The sequence below is a fragment of the Aquarana catesbeiana genome, linkage group LG06 (assembly GCF_042186555.1).
Source record: "Aquarana catesbeiana isolate 2022-GZ linkage group LG06, ASM4218655v1, whole genome shotgun sequence".
Lineage (NCBI taxonomy): Eukaryota > Metazoa > Chordata > Amphibia > Anura > Ranidae > Aquarana > Aquarana catesbeiana.
Window position 1 is genome coordinate 309,470,182 of NC_133329.1, and position 15,517 is coordinate 309,485,698.

Below are 15,517 nucleotides of genomic sequence, written 5' to 3' on the forward strand. Positions count from 1 at the left end.
GGTCTGTAAGCGCACCAAGGGGTATAAAATAACACCACCACAAAGGGTTTGCGCCACAGGTAAGTATAACATGTTTATTATTTAAAGGAGAAGTACAGCCAAAGCTCATTTGGTTGTACTTCTCCTGTGGATAACAGAAGTTTAGTTCGATCTACAATCCTGTGCTAAAGCCTGCTGTCGGCTGATGTCACAAAGCCGGTCCAGGCTGGGGAAATCTTGCGACGGACCATATGGTCGGGATCCACTCACATGCCTGGACCGGCACCGGCTCAGCGAGCTGCCGAGAGGCTGAGCTGCCCCTTCCAGAGCCCAGCGCTCCGGTGAGGGGGGCAGACAATCTGACAATCACCAGCCCTCTTCTCAGGGAGCTCTAAGAGCCGAGCGATCGGCGGTGTTTGATCACACGGTTCTCAGTGTTAGAGCCGGCGGGGGGACAGATGCTGCATCCACCTAGGTAAGTATGATTCTTAATAAAAAATGTTTCCCATACTAACAAAACAGAGCCTATACAAATGCTTTAATGTATTAGGCCTCATTTAGATGGGTGCTCAGACCCATTCTCCAATCTGAGCTACTGTCTGCTGCATGTGAATCCACCTTGATGCTGCATGCAGGCAGCCCATCCTATAGAAGTAGCAGCGGACACAAACGAAAAAAAAATGATACCCGCAATTATTTTTTCTAGAACAAAATATCTGACAAAATAATATAGGTGAATATTTATTTTAAAACAAAAAACAACATACGTTTGGTCTAAAGAGCTTTTATTTTCTATGCTCAAAAAAGCACCTAGGAAGCAGTAATAGGATTTATGTATTTAACATTTTTGTGTAAAATCAATTGCAAACAGCCTTTCTGTCAATTTTCTTATTGCTTCTAAATCCAGTTTCCACCTGTCAAAAGAAAATATTTTAGAGGTTAATATGCAAGTAAGCATACTTCTATGGGTTATTGCAACATCTTGTAGCAACCAATAGTTTGTTGTCACAAGAGATAAGAAATGACTGTTCTGATAATTATTTAATATGGGTAGCTGTGCTTTCTAAATATTCAAGTGTTTTAAACTCTCCTTGAAAAAAAAAAGAATAAATGTAACTGAATACTTTATATCACAACTACTTCCTGTCCCCAATTTTGTGCAGTCTTTACAGCATTACCAGCCTATAAAAGTTTACTCTATTGAGTTTCTGTATATAGGGTGTTTTCTTTGTCTCCAGTTTCTCTCCAGTGCCATCTGGAACTCCTGCACAGTTGAGGCTACTTACACTGTGTCTGGCTGGCGCATGCGCAGTATGGACCGCTGTCCTTTCTGTGCTCTGGCACTGTGTGTGCCCGAGGTATGTGCAGTAGGGAACAGCACACTCAGTTAGACATTTAAGCAGAAAGGCCATCAGGCATTACTGCGCATGCATTGGACGAGCATGGCTCCAGTGGCCCCCTACTGATCAGCTAAGCACAGTGCCAGCAGCCCCTACTTCTCTCCACAGGGCAGTGGCGGCTGTTTTTTTGGGGGGGCGGCAAACAAACAACCCCCCCCAGGCGCTGGTCTGCCGGTCGGTCTGGCACTTACCCCATCCCGTGTCCTCTCCTCCATCATGGCGGCTTCTGCCATGCGCCTCCTCCCCTCCACCTAGGCATCCAATAGAATTGCCTGTCCTTTCAGTCAATGGGGTGACGGGTCTCAAGACCCGCTTCCTGATTGGCCAGGAGGAGGATCAGTGTTACAATAGCGAATATTTATTCGCTATTTCCACACAACTGGGTGGGCTCGGTTCGCAGTGCTCTGCGTCCCAAGCCCACCCTATTTTGAAGCCTATTAGAGCCTCTGTCTCTAATCAGATGCTTCAAAAATACACCCCACCTCCAATGAAATCCATGCATCTGGCGTCCTGTATGGAGGCCGGACACATGGATAGGAGGGGCAGCGCCTGTTTGCCCTCAATGGATGGACCGTCCCTTCCACAGGGCATGCATCCAACCAGAGGTTTGGGAACAGGGGTGGCCCGTGCATTAAGGGGGCACTGGCACCGCTCCCTCTATCCTTGCCCCCCCCCTATATGGTTAATGGATAGATTCATCCATTGTGGCGGGGGTGTTTTTTTGAAGCACCTGATTAGAGCCATAGGCTCCAATAGCCTTAAAAATAGGGTGAACTCGGAGCGCAGAGCATTGCGCTCGGAGTCCACCCAGATGTGTTACAAAAGCAAATTGATATTTGCCTTTCTAACACTAAATCGCCTCTCTGCCAATCAGGAAGTGCGGTCTGTTACCCGTTTCCTGATTGGCTGAAAGGTTAAGCGATCCTATTGGACACCTAGGAGGAGAGGAGGAGACACACGGTGAAAGCCGCTGTGATCTCAGAAGGGAGGAGGACACGGAAGACCCTGCAAGATGCCTGCCGCAGCCTGTCGCCCCGCCCGATGATCCCCGATGTGCCCGCCGATCGGGTGAGTTACCGTGGACCTCCAAACTAAAAACCACCAGCCGCCACTGTTTGGGAAAGATAATTGGAGGGGTGAAAATATATAATAAAAATATAAGGATTTGGCACACAAAAAAAAAGTTTGACACTGTTTGGATGGAGCTTAATATAAACGGGCAATTTTACATTTAAGCTTTGTTAACACAGATGTGTTGTGGGAATGGATGCAAAATCACGTGTTTTCCCACAATTCACAAAAACACACTTCCCGTTTGCTGACACACAGAGGCGCCATTAATTCTTAATGTCATCAGCACACATTTTTCAAACGCAGCCACATTCACGAGTACCCTGCAGTTTGGTGAGGCACGATTTTTAATATGGCGTAGGCACCTTTTTGTGCATTTCCTGCACATAAGGAAGCCCATTGAAATGAATGGACTGTCCTAAACACTGCACGTGAAATGCATGAAGTGTGCGCTCTTGGTCGCACATCCTGGTGTTAATAGAATCTTAGGGTTTAATACTTATATAACGTATAACTATACTTTACACCTGCTTAATTCGGTAGAAAAGCCTACTTTGTGATTTTTACCTACAGGTAAGCCTATAATAAGATTTACCTGTAGGTAAAATGAATATCTCCTAAACAAGCACCATTTAGGAGATATTCACCCTGGGTGCAGCCAGTGACATCACTAGTGCATGCGCTCTGAAGGTCCGGCATACCTTTGCTGGAACTTCAGATCTTCGTGCCGAACCGAGGGCTCCCGTGTGAATGCGTGTGAGTGATGTCATTGCGGCTCCGGCCAATCACACAGCCGGAGCTTGCAAACCCAGAAGAAAGACGAAGGGAAGAGATGAAGGGAAGATGTCAGCCCTCTCAGCGGTGACAACGCGGCACTGGAGGGCTTTGTTGTAAGGTAAGTTTTTCATAATGTGCTAGTATACCATGCATACTAGCACATTATGCCATTGTCTTACAGGTGTTTTTTTTTTTTTTTTTTTAACCAGCCACAGTTTACAACTGCTTTAATTACAGCTGTATTAAACCTAAAACCAAAAATGTATTAAATTGCAGCTTGCCAATTCTTAGATGTCGTGAATGCATTAGTAGTTTTTAAAGGCTTGTTTCCTTTATTTTCACCAGCCAGTAAGTCTCTTTTTTTTAACTTCCATTAACAAACCAAGTTGTCCAGCAAAAGCTGCAGTTAGAGGATTGAGACAAACTGTTTAACACTGATGAGGTGCTTACAATAGTCAGCTTTTATTTATGTAAAATCTTTATCCTTAAACAAAAAAAAAAAGTTTGCTGTGGCTGCCTTTAAAGTGTCAGCCGGAGTTTGGCTTTAATTTGTTAGTTAAGTCTGTCTAAAGCTGGATACACACTATACAATTTCCTTTAGATTTTTTCCTTTAGATTTACCAAAACCATATAATATGAGGTCAAACCTTAACAGTTTCAATTTGTATGTAATCAAGCAGGCCCTTGCACTACATGGTTTTGGTAAATCTAAAGAATATCAGACAACAAAAGTTGTATAGTGTGTATGGGGTCTTAATTTGCTAATCTAAAGCTGGCCTTAGCCAAATCTTGGCTGGTTCTGCAGGGACCAGCTGAAATTCGATACATCTAGGGGCAAATTGGTTGTACTGAAGTTGATCCATCAATCGACTTCAGTACAACAAGCCTGTGGGATTTGTTTCATGCGATCATTGCTGGTGGCTATAGTAGCCAGCAGTGATCATTGTGTTCTGCCAGCAGGGAAAGTTCCCGATCTGCAGAACACAATAGTGCCGCGGGAGGGATTCCTCCATTAACACTGACTGTCTTGATGGGGGAATCAAGCAATTTTCTTTCCTTCCACCCATGGTAGAAGGAAAGAAAATTGCATAATCTATGGGCTGCTTTAGACAGTCCATACATTATTCTGTTTTTTTTTTGTTTTTTTTTCCTTCAACCAGTGGATTGGAAAAAAAAAGATCCAATTCCCCCATCCACACACTCAATGTGGGTGGGGGAATTACTCCTTCTAAACTATTGTATTCTGACAGCAGAGAGACTTCCCCACCATCAGAATACACTTATCAGCACTGCTGTGTAGAGTCGGCAGCGCTGATTGAGAGAAAAGTTTCCCACAGGCTGATTGTACACAAGTTGATAAATAGATACAACCAGCCTGCTGGTTTACCTATAGGTAAGCCTGTAAAAAGGCTTACCTATAGGTAGTGTAAATATCTCTTAAAACATGTACCGTCCAAACCTGCAGCAAGATATTTACTGTAAATGCAGCCAGTGACACCACTGGTGCCTGCGCTCTGAAGGAACGGGCACCCAGAGCCCTGTGCTGTGATTGGCGGCTCCTGTGCACATGCGCAGGAGCAACGTCATCGCGGCTTCCTCCAGTCACAAAGCTGGAGTCTGCGAACCCGGAAGCAAGACGGTAAAGATGGAAGCTGTCTCAAGTGATGACATTGCATCGCTGGAAGACTTTGTTTTCAGGTAAGTTTCACATAATGTGCTAGTATCCAATGCATACTAGCAAATTATGCCCTTGTCTTGCAAAAAAACGCTTTAAGATGAAATGTGTTACTGGTCGGATCACAAGGTGAAATAAAGAGAAGGCCTAAAATAAAAATGCAGACACAACGCCAAAGGATTGCAAAGTTGCAATGTATTACATTTTTGCTTTTGGGTTTAATACCGCTTTAAGTGTAAATATGATAAAAGAAAGATGAACGTCACTGAAAAACCTATTTTCTTAGAAATGTTTTATGAATGAAAACACAGAAATACACAAAGGATACCAAGATTTAAATAAGAACACCGATGGCTTTTACATATTCAGGCAATATTCAGACAATAGTCCATAAGCCTGGAGTTCATCTTTCATAACTACACTGAATAGCATGCATCCTATATCAAGAAAGTTGCTAAGCCACCTTTGCTATAAAAAAAAAAAAAAAAGTAATTGGTCCTATATGAACTGACTAGCGAGCGGAAAATAAGGCTTATATGAACTGCTGTTTACTCTTTAAGGAAGTTTGGACCAGCAGCATAGGGGTGTGTGCCAGGTGTACACCCTAATCACAGTGCCAATTCCCCTTACTGTCTGGGCTTTCCCCGTGTTGCACCCCCCTCCCCCACTGCAGTGCTGCTGGCTGCCCTCCTTTCCACTCCCCCCCCCCCGACTGCTGCGGGGGGATGTTTCAGGATGGAGAGTGGGGGAAGGGGTTAACCAATATGTAATTTACTGGCCCCTTCCTTCTCTAAATGAATACAGTGAACGCACTCACTCAATGTGTTCAATCATAACTATAACTGAAGCATAGGGAACTGTGTTTACTATGCTTCCGTTTGTGAGTGAACAAGAAGCCTCTCAGCACAGAACACTTCCCATGCATTCGCTGTGCAGTGCAGCTAAGGCTGCAGAAAAAAAAAAAGACGTGTGTGTTTGAGCTTTGGGGTGAACACCCTAATGCAATGGACTGCGCACACCTACGACCAGCAGACTGTCCAAGGCCTCCCCAACAATGTTCATTCTCTCATTAGGGGCTTCTGCACATCCCTTTGGCACAAATAAGATATTCACCCGTATAAGTTACAGTATATACCATTTGAGATTAACAAATGTTGTAATTTTGAATTAAATTTGTCACATTTCCTAAACTGTAGAATAAGATTATTTCACATCAAAGCTTTGGTGTAATATAAAATGTATCCAATGGTTTCCTTTTTCTAAAACATATTTACCTCAGGATGCTAATAATAGCGTCTATAGTAATGAGGAGGCCAATAACGTCCCCCGGGGGGAAAGTAGTTAGGAGGAGGATGATGTGGATATGGATGTGGCTGTGGATGTGGATATGGACGTGGATGTGGATGATGTCCAGGATAATATGTTCCTGGGTAATGACCATTGTTCCATGATGGTGGATAACCTAAAGTAAAATAACTTAAGTTAGTCATGACTGTTGCCAAAATGTAGTATTTTCTTGGTTATACATACATAATATGTGACTATATCACAAAAAGAACAATAATTGAAGAAAATTATATATATATATATATATATATATGTAAACTTTACATTTACAAATGCAGTACAGCTGTCTTTTAAAACTAGTAGGGGTGTTACTCTGGCCCTAAAAGGCATAGGGCACCCCCAAGACTTGACTGTTGTGTGTAAAACAACCAAAAAATGGATAGTACTAATAAAGGTCAAGCACTGACTATGGCCAGCCCCATTGCTGTGCTGCTTTTTTAGTTTCATTTGAGAATCCTGAACTGTATTTGGCTGCAGCCTTAAGTAATTGAGTTGAGTCGATATAGACTTATGATTTATGTATATTTGTACCACCAGGCTCAATAGAATATTTGATTTTTGCTTACTTACCATAGTGCTTTTGCTTCAGAATCAAAGCATGTTTTCAGGATCTTGCTGGTCATTGTTTTTGACAATGTTATCTATTTTAACTTGCTGCACTGTGGGTTCATTGAGGGATGTGCACAGTATCTTAACTTGCAATTTTCATGCATTAAAGTAGAACTAAAGACAATACTTTTTTTTCATTTTGGATAAGGGAGGGTTATTACCCCTGTCTTTTTTTTAGCCATGTGTGTCCCATTGGGAAGATTTCCTATTACTTCCTGTCCCATATCCAAAACAGGAAGTAAGAAGAAATCCTTTCAAACTGAAGGAATCACCAGAACTAGTGTCACAATTGGAAGATTTCAGCTATACTGTTCTGGAGACAACTCAAGAATTGTGATTTTCTTTCACTTTCACTCCCAGTGATCACAGTAAACATGACAATAGAGAGGGTGAATCTCCCTAAAGGAGACACATACAGTTGTTCTAATCACTCTCCACTATATTTCAAAAGAAAAAAAGTTTTGCCTTTAGACATACTTTAATAAAGATTGTGATATGTTATTGTTACAAATATAGCTTTTTTTCATTATAACTGTTTTTGTTCATTATAACTGTAAATTCCTTGCTTGATTTACTTTGTCTAGGTTTTGGATCAACTACATGTATCCATACCTCCCAACTTTTTGAGATGGGAATCAGGCACAACTATCAGCAAAAGTATGCAGGTTTAGGACACACCCCTTGCCACACCCCCTTAAAGGAGAATTGTACAAAAAAAAACAAGATTGGTTAAGTCCACAAGTGTTTTTTTTTACCATTACTATTCCTTTATATTGGCTTTTGGAATTTACAAATGCAGCAATTTAGAAATCAGATAAAAGGTTTAGCGCTGGAAAACACTTTTTGATAGCTAAAAAGTACATTTTACATACATCTATATAGATCAGACCAAAATGAGGGACAAATGAGAAGGAAAGAGGGACAGAGGGACATTGCTCCAAATCAGGGACAGTCCCTCCAAATCAGGGACAGTTGGAATCTATGTGTATTCAACTGTAGAAGTTACCTCTTATCCTTTGCTCCTAAAATTTTGTGTGTACTCTCCCCCCCCCCCCCATGTTATCTCTTTTCTATCCCTTCTCCTTTCTCTTTGCTGTTATGCATATTTTTGATATCTGTCCCCTTTTCAACAACAATCTCATTTTGCACTATTAGTGCTGAAGCCCTTTGCTAGGCTTTCTCTGAGTGGATGAGGTGGAGATCTGTCCCTTAAAATCAGAGAATACCTGGTATCTATTGGAAAGGTTACAGGACGTTCTCTGAATGGTGGAGGTGCCGAGCTAGCAACCCCCTGTGTTCACTATACAAAAGGCAGGTCATTCAAGCTGCACCTGGAAGAGACCAGCTCTGACTGTATGTAGCACAGGCTGCTACACTGAACGTCTGCATCCCACAGACCCACTGGATGAAGAATTAATTGTAACCAAACTGGACCAAAGTATGTTAAAAATATAATCCCTGGAGTAAATGTTTATAATACAAATCCTATGTGAGTATTTATAGATTTAGTTAAAGATATAAAACCATCATTCAATCTAGCCATTTTCAGATGTTTTGTCTATACCCAACTTTAGTTCTGAACTCATTTTTCCATTTTGAATTGATTTAGGCTAGTCAAAGTGAAACGAATTTGCCTGTAGTATTTCCAGGGCTTTTTTTCAGCTGGAACTTGGTGGAACTCAGTTCCACTACCTTTGGCTCAGGCCCTCTGCTCCCTGCTCACCACTATCATTTGTAAACACAGAAATCCGGCTTCTGTGTTTACAAGTGACAGCTTGTCTCCCAATGGCTCTCACAGATCTGATCTTCTGAGAAGCTCTCAATGAGTGCAGGATCGGGACAAGGGAGTTGCAGGTGCCCAGGGTGCAGTGCAGATGCCAACACCCACACTGGATGATCTTCCTGCAAGTGAGAGAGGTGGAGCCACCTACAGTGTGCAAGGAGGTACTGGAGCCCGATGGGTGCTTCAACTTAATACAGCAACAAAAATAATATATGTGGAATATGATGGAGCTTTTAAGGAGGAGGGGGGGGGGGTGGTTTTATGTAAAGGTCAGAGGCAAAGAGGGGTGAGATGTGAATGGGGGATGCAGAGGTAAGCAGCTGTGGAAGTAGGCAAAACTCTGCACTATGTACGTAGCGCACTTCTGAACTCTGCACTATGTACGTAGCACACTCCTGAAATCTGCACTTTGTACGTAGCACATTCCTGAACTCTACACTATGTACTAGCACACTCCTGAATTTCTCCATGCAACCCCCCCCAAACTCTGCAGGCCATATGTAATTCACTCCTGTTATTTAATGCTCCCAGTGAAATTTGACCACACCCCCTATTTGATGCGGTCTGGAGGGATGTGTGTGTGTGTGTGTGTGTGTGTGTGGGGGGGAGGGGGGGTTAGGGGGTCGTGGTTGAGTTCCTGCACCTATTTTCTGAGAAAAAAAGCCCTGAGTATTGACAGCCATCTATGGATGGAAATTTGTCCAGTTCAGCAAGGACACAGATATACACCAATCAGCCATAACATTATGACTGCCCACCTAATATTGAGTATGGCCCCCTTTTGCTAAAACAGCCCTGATCCATTTAGGCATGGACACAAAAGTAACATCCACATGAATGGCAGGACCCAAGGTTTCCCAGGAGAACATTGCCCAAAGCATCACACTGCCTCTGCCAACTTGCCTTCTTATACCGCATCCTGGTGCCAACTCTTTCCCAGGTAAGTGATGCACACCCACCCAGCCACATGATGTAAAATAAATTGTGATTCATCAGACCAGACATGTTCATGTGACCATTGGTGAAGCTTTTGGCTGTGGACATGGGTCACCATGGGCTTCACAGCCCCATACACTACAAACTGCGGAGCCCATTTTTTTCTGCTTTCACCACATCAACTTCATGGACAACATGTTCACTTGCTGCCTAATATTTCGCACCAAATTTCAGATGCCATTGTAACAAGATACTCCTTACCCGTCAGTGGTCATAATGTTATGGCTGATCGGTGTATAATAATCTTTTCTGATAACCCCTTAAAACATACTTTTTAATACATTAATTAGATAACTGGGGATATTTTGTAATTTTAAAGGGAATGTAGGAGTTGTTTTCATTGATTACACATGAAAAATGTGTCCACCACCAACAACCATTTTTTACTATAATAAAAAAAATAAAATGAAACTAGTTTTTTAAAAAAAAAATACATTAGTAATGTAGGCACTAAAAAGATACTCACCGAAACCAGACATGATGAAAAGCCTAGAAAAAAAATGCATATGATTTAGATATAGATAGATAGATAGATAGATAGATAGATAGATAGATAGATAGATAGTTAGATAGATAGATAGACACCCCCATTGGCCCCTAATCCCCACTGCTCTCCCATATGGCAATGGCCATATTTGTTCAATTACATCAGCCAGCATACCCGTCCCTTTGTCCTTTGTCTACATTCACCTGTAGTTCGTGGTCTCTCGGCTGGCAGCTGAATGGAGTCAGGGGTGTGTCACTGGTCGCTATGATGCTGTCGGCTGTGTAGCCAAGAGCATCTTAAAAACCAGTGATGCTGGCAGTGCATTCAGTGCTGAACATGCACTGAGGATGGAAGTATCCAGTATGAACACTCTAGCCTCAGTCCTGTCCTCCTCAATGGTGACAGGTACAATAATCTGTTCCTGGTTGCAACACTTGTCTCACAGAGCAACGCCAAAATGAGTGTCCACAGTACTCCTTATAAATTCCAGGGAATCAATATGTCCAGACAGCAGCCATACTCTGCATGTCAGAGCCGTTCAGGCACCTGAGTCTCCACTTACTGGACTGCTTCATTATGGTGATGATCAATCTGAAAAGTTACCCTGCTGATGTAGAGTCAGAACTAGCTACCACTAAAAACCACCTAGAGCCACCACTAGGCAAATGTCTTACCAGCCATTGTTCTCTGTGAGTAATCTGCTCACCTGTGTCCAGCTTTACCCTTTCTGCCACAACAGAAGGAATCCTCTAGGAGCCATATTCCTTTCACCACATACTGATCTCATTTAGGTGCAGATATCTTAAATCTCAAAGAAATAGGAAGCCAATAGGCATATTAAGGAGTCATTATGGTAGGATGACCATTTAACCCCTTTCTATGTGCCTGGAGACAAGGTTTATCATTGAGTTCCTCTTCCATCTGTCTTCACGGCATATACGGTACTTTATTTTGTTCATAGTCATATTTCCCATGTTGTCTACTTACCTAAAAGTGCCACTTAGAGGAGAAGATTGTTAGACTGGCAATCTTAGATAACTTATATATCTGCAGAAGGAGAGGGAGGGAATACCAATTATCAGTGGCAATTATCTGATGTGGGAAGGAGCTCTCAATTTGCATTTTATGGTGTATTATTATGTTAGTCATCCTTTAAATATATCAGTAAAGATAATGAAAAAATTTGCATGTGCAGAGTGATCAGCCATACCAGTGACATGTTTCATGAATAACAATGAATATCTCATTACAATGGCATGTGAAAGTTGGTGGGATATATTAGGCACCAAGTAAACATGTTGAACCCGAAGTTAATGTGTTGAAAGCTGAAAAAATGGGCATTGCAGTTTGTTGTGTATGGGGCTGCATAGCTGGAGGGTGTCCAAGCCTGTCTCCAGCCAAAAGTGCATACAATGGGCACATGAGCATCAGAACTGGACCACAGAAAATTGAAAGAAGATGGTCTGGTCTGATGAATCACGTTTTCTTTTTCATTATATAGATGGTTAGGTATGTGTGTCGCTTACCTGGGGAAGAGATGGCACTGAGATGCATTATGGGAAGAAGGCAAGTCAATGGAGGCAGTGTGATGCTTAGGACAATGTTCTGCTGGGAAACCTTGAGTAATTCTATTCATGGATATTTTACTGGAAATGGTACCACCTACCTAAACATTGTTGCTGACCAAGTACACTCCTTTATGGAAACAGTGTTCTCTGATGGCAATGGCCTCTTTCTGGAGGAGATTGTGCCCTGCCACACTGCAAAAATGCAAAGGGGTAGGAAAATACATTTAAAGTCCCGCACTTGTTCTCTCCCAATTTTATTACACTGCAAAAATGGTTCAAGAATGGTTTATGGAAAACAACAAGTTTGAGGTTTTGTCCAGGCCTCCAAATTCTCCAGATCTCAATGCAATTGAGAATTTGTGGGATGTGCTGGAAAAACAAGTCCATAGATGCAATCATCATACAGCTTACATGATTTAAAGGATCTGCTACTGATGGCTTGGTGCCAGATACCACAGCATACCTTCAGAGGTCTAGTGGTATCCATGCCTCAGTGGGTCAGGTCTGTTTTGGTAGCAAAAGGGAGACCCACTCGATATCTGTGGATGGTCATACAGTTATGGTTGATCAGTGTATGACTAAATAGCCCTCTATAGAAATTGTAAAAAGCTCCTCCCCCAAAATTGCATACATAAATCCTGGCCCTTCTGTTGCTGGATCAGAGATTATAATCTTTTTGAAGTAGGACTATGGTATTATAAGTCCAGGCAAGATCACTTAGCAGACATCCTTCCCGGTCATAGCAGGGCTAATTTGAAAAAAAAAAAAACACTGTAAAAGTGAAGCAGCTGCTCAGAGAAACCAATTACATTCTTTGAAAAAATGCATCACTTTTGTTTTTATTGTTTTTGCACCAATGTTAATGTCAGGGCCACAAGTATTATGCCGTGGCCCTACTGGACTAAGAGCCCCTAGCACCCCTTGTTAAAATGGATTAAAGCGTAACTTCACCCAAAAGTGGAGGTTCTGCTTTTCTGCCTTCTCCCCTACCTCTTTTGGACACTTTTATTTTTTTGGGGGGGATGACCTTGTTTTTCCCAGGTTCCTGCTCCCACTTCCTAGGCGATCCAGGCACAAGTTCAGCCCCCTGCCTACATCACAGGTTGCAGGAGGCTGCGGGAGCATAGTAAACATGCCAGTTGCAGGGACCCGAAGACCAGCAAAGAACCCGCGTCTAAAGAACCGGTGTATAAGGCCGGGTTCACATATATGTGGCTGCGGTTCCCAGCATGGGGTCCGGTGTGTTCCTGTTCACTGGTTCAGGTACGAATCAGGTCCTAATTTTTGCCTGAATTCGCACCTGAACCAGACCTAAACAGGCACAGGACCCTTTTGGAATGGGGACCACGGCCTCCCGGACCTGTGTGAACCAGCTCCATCGAAAGCTGGTCATACTTGCATGTCATGCGAATTGGATGCGGAGAAACCGGCATCCAATTCGTACATATGTGAACCTGGCCTAAAAGTATTCACGGAATGGTGTGAGATCCTACGGCCTGGTCTGTCCCATTAAGCCATACTTCAATAATGCACTAAAAAACAAAATTCACTGCAAATGGCACCAACTCTGCAATGACAGCAGTACTGAACTAAATGATGGTAATAAAACATACAAAGAAAAGCAAGTCTTGCACAGTTCTATATTCTCTCTTATACTAAACATTACTTACCCGTATTTCACTGCACACTGTGAGCTTCTCAGAGAGTGCATTAGAAGCTGCAGCAAGTGAGATAAAGCCTGCCTCATTTTCTTGTTGGCATCACCTGGCCATTTCCTCCTTAGCCTTATGTTTTTGGGCTACCATTTTCATTCATTGGATTTCAGTTCATATAACAATGGGAGCTCAGCTTCATGTGTGGGGAATACTTAGAGACTGCAGTGGTTTTTAACCATTTCTCGGCCGCTAGCGGGGGTAAAACCGCCCCGCTAGTGGCCGAATACCGACGGTAAAGCGCCGCTTACAATAGCAGCGCTTTACCGCCGACGCCGCCCCCGCTCCAGTGTGAAAGGGGCCTAACTGTGGAGTTGCTGCTGAAAACTGTGTATCTGGATTCCATCTCTGAGCCGTGGGATGGCTCATAAGCGTGTTTAGACTCAGTCTCACAGCTGAGTCGCATGCTCTGAGGTGAGCGGCTGTCCCCGAGGGGTCACTGGATGGCACTTGAGCATGGGATTCTGAGCACTAAGCACTAAGATTAATGCACGCACGTTGGATTTTTTATGAACTGTTTTTATGGACTTTATGTGCATTTCTTTCATATATTGGACTTTAATAATCACGTACCACATCTTGGATTTGATATTCACACTCATTGTTTGGCACTTGGCACTTTGTTTGTAGTTTGCAGTATATATATCCTTTGTGCCTTGCTGTGGCTGGATAAGCCGCTTATGCAGTATTTTCAGTATACCTCAAATGCATTAATAATCTCCAGATTGATATTTTCACCTTAGCGCAGCGTATCTTTTGTATACATTGTATTGCATGGCATATGAAACGTGTTCTGCGTGGGCAGCTGGGTGATTCCCACATTTGAGGCAATATACCATTGTGGCTCGCAAAATCCCCTTTTATCTACCCAGATAGTTCTTGAGAGGAGTACTGAGGCAGCGTAATGTGTTCCACAAAAAGAAAATACAATCTATTTACATTCTAATTTCATCCATAGGTAGGTGCGTTCTGTCATCAGCCCACCTATCTGCCACCTCCAATTTTTGGTCACCAACACCAGACTATCCCCCCAACGTATCCACTCCCGCCACTCTCCGCTATTGCGTTGCACAAATTACACATTCCCACCCTACCGCCATGACACTGGTTCTACATAGGCACAATACATGCTGTGTAGGGGTGGTCTCCACATGTGTGTGTATGCATGTGGACATGTATATGTGTGTATGTGTATATGTATATATATATATATATATATATATATATATATATATATATATATATATATGTGTGCATATGTGTGTGTATATGTGTATATATATATGTATACAGACTTATGTGAATATATACATATATTTATTTTGTGCATATTGTTTCTTTATTTATAAATATGCATATGCGTTTTAGATTTTTATGTACATTTGATATAGCACAACCGGTTTTACCATGCGCAGAGACAATATCTCTCAATGAGTCTCAGTGCATTTTTTACTGCATTTTTTACTTCATTTACCATCGTATGCATATGCATATATGTTTTTTATGCATTTACATGCGTGTTTATTATGCACGTGTATGTGTGTGCATGTATATGCATGTATGTGTACACGAGTATGTGTGTGTACACTTATGTATGCGTAGATTTTTTCATTTGTATTCATTTGTATGTATTTAGACTAGAATCTCATGTTCTGTGCTTCAAAATCCCACTACCTATCATTAATTCTTTGTACTGATATGGTCATTTTTATTTCTAATATATTTATATTATATACTTTTTATCATTTTAAGTTTTCACATCTGACCTTTCTGAATGCATCTTTCAATGTAAACTTATCTTTCATCTCCAGTCTGTAGTGTACGGTATATATTGTTCTTATTTATACCCCATCTAGAACACCTGGACGTGGACTGGTATGGAACTTGGAATAATCAATTGTCCATCACAGGACACATCCTCCTACTAGCAACACCACCTCTCCCCATGTACATATGTCAGCCTACCGGCCCATACAGACTGTGCTCCAGTTCTCCTGGCTCTGATGAAGAGGTTTTCCTCGAAACGCGTCAGCCTTTCTTAAATACCTGCCTCAATATGGGCACACCCCAATTTAAACTTTTAAGTACTTATTTTGTTACCTGTTTTTCCTTT

At 42.2% G+C, this 15,517-nt stretch overlaps 1 long non-coding RNA gene across 1 annotated transcript; it reads right to left on the minus strand.

Annotated features, from left to right (window-relative positions):
* Window positions 1–707: 707 nt before the first annotated feature.
* Window positions 708–11,240, minus strand: LOC141146876 (uncharacterized). The gene is made up of 4 exons (XR_012244995.1): window positions 11,112–11,240; window positions 10,104–10,126; window positions 6,177–6,364; window positions 708–893 (listed from the first exon to the last, which is right to left on the minus strand). It is a non-coding gene; the product is annotated as an uncharacterized lncRNA (long non-coding RNA).
* Between the last annotated feature and the right edge of the window lie 4,277 nt (window positions 11,241–15,517).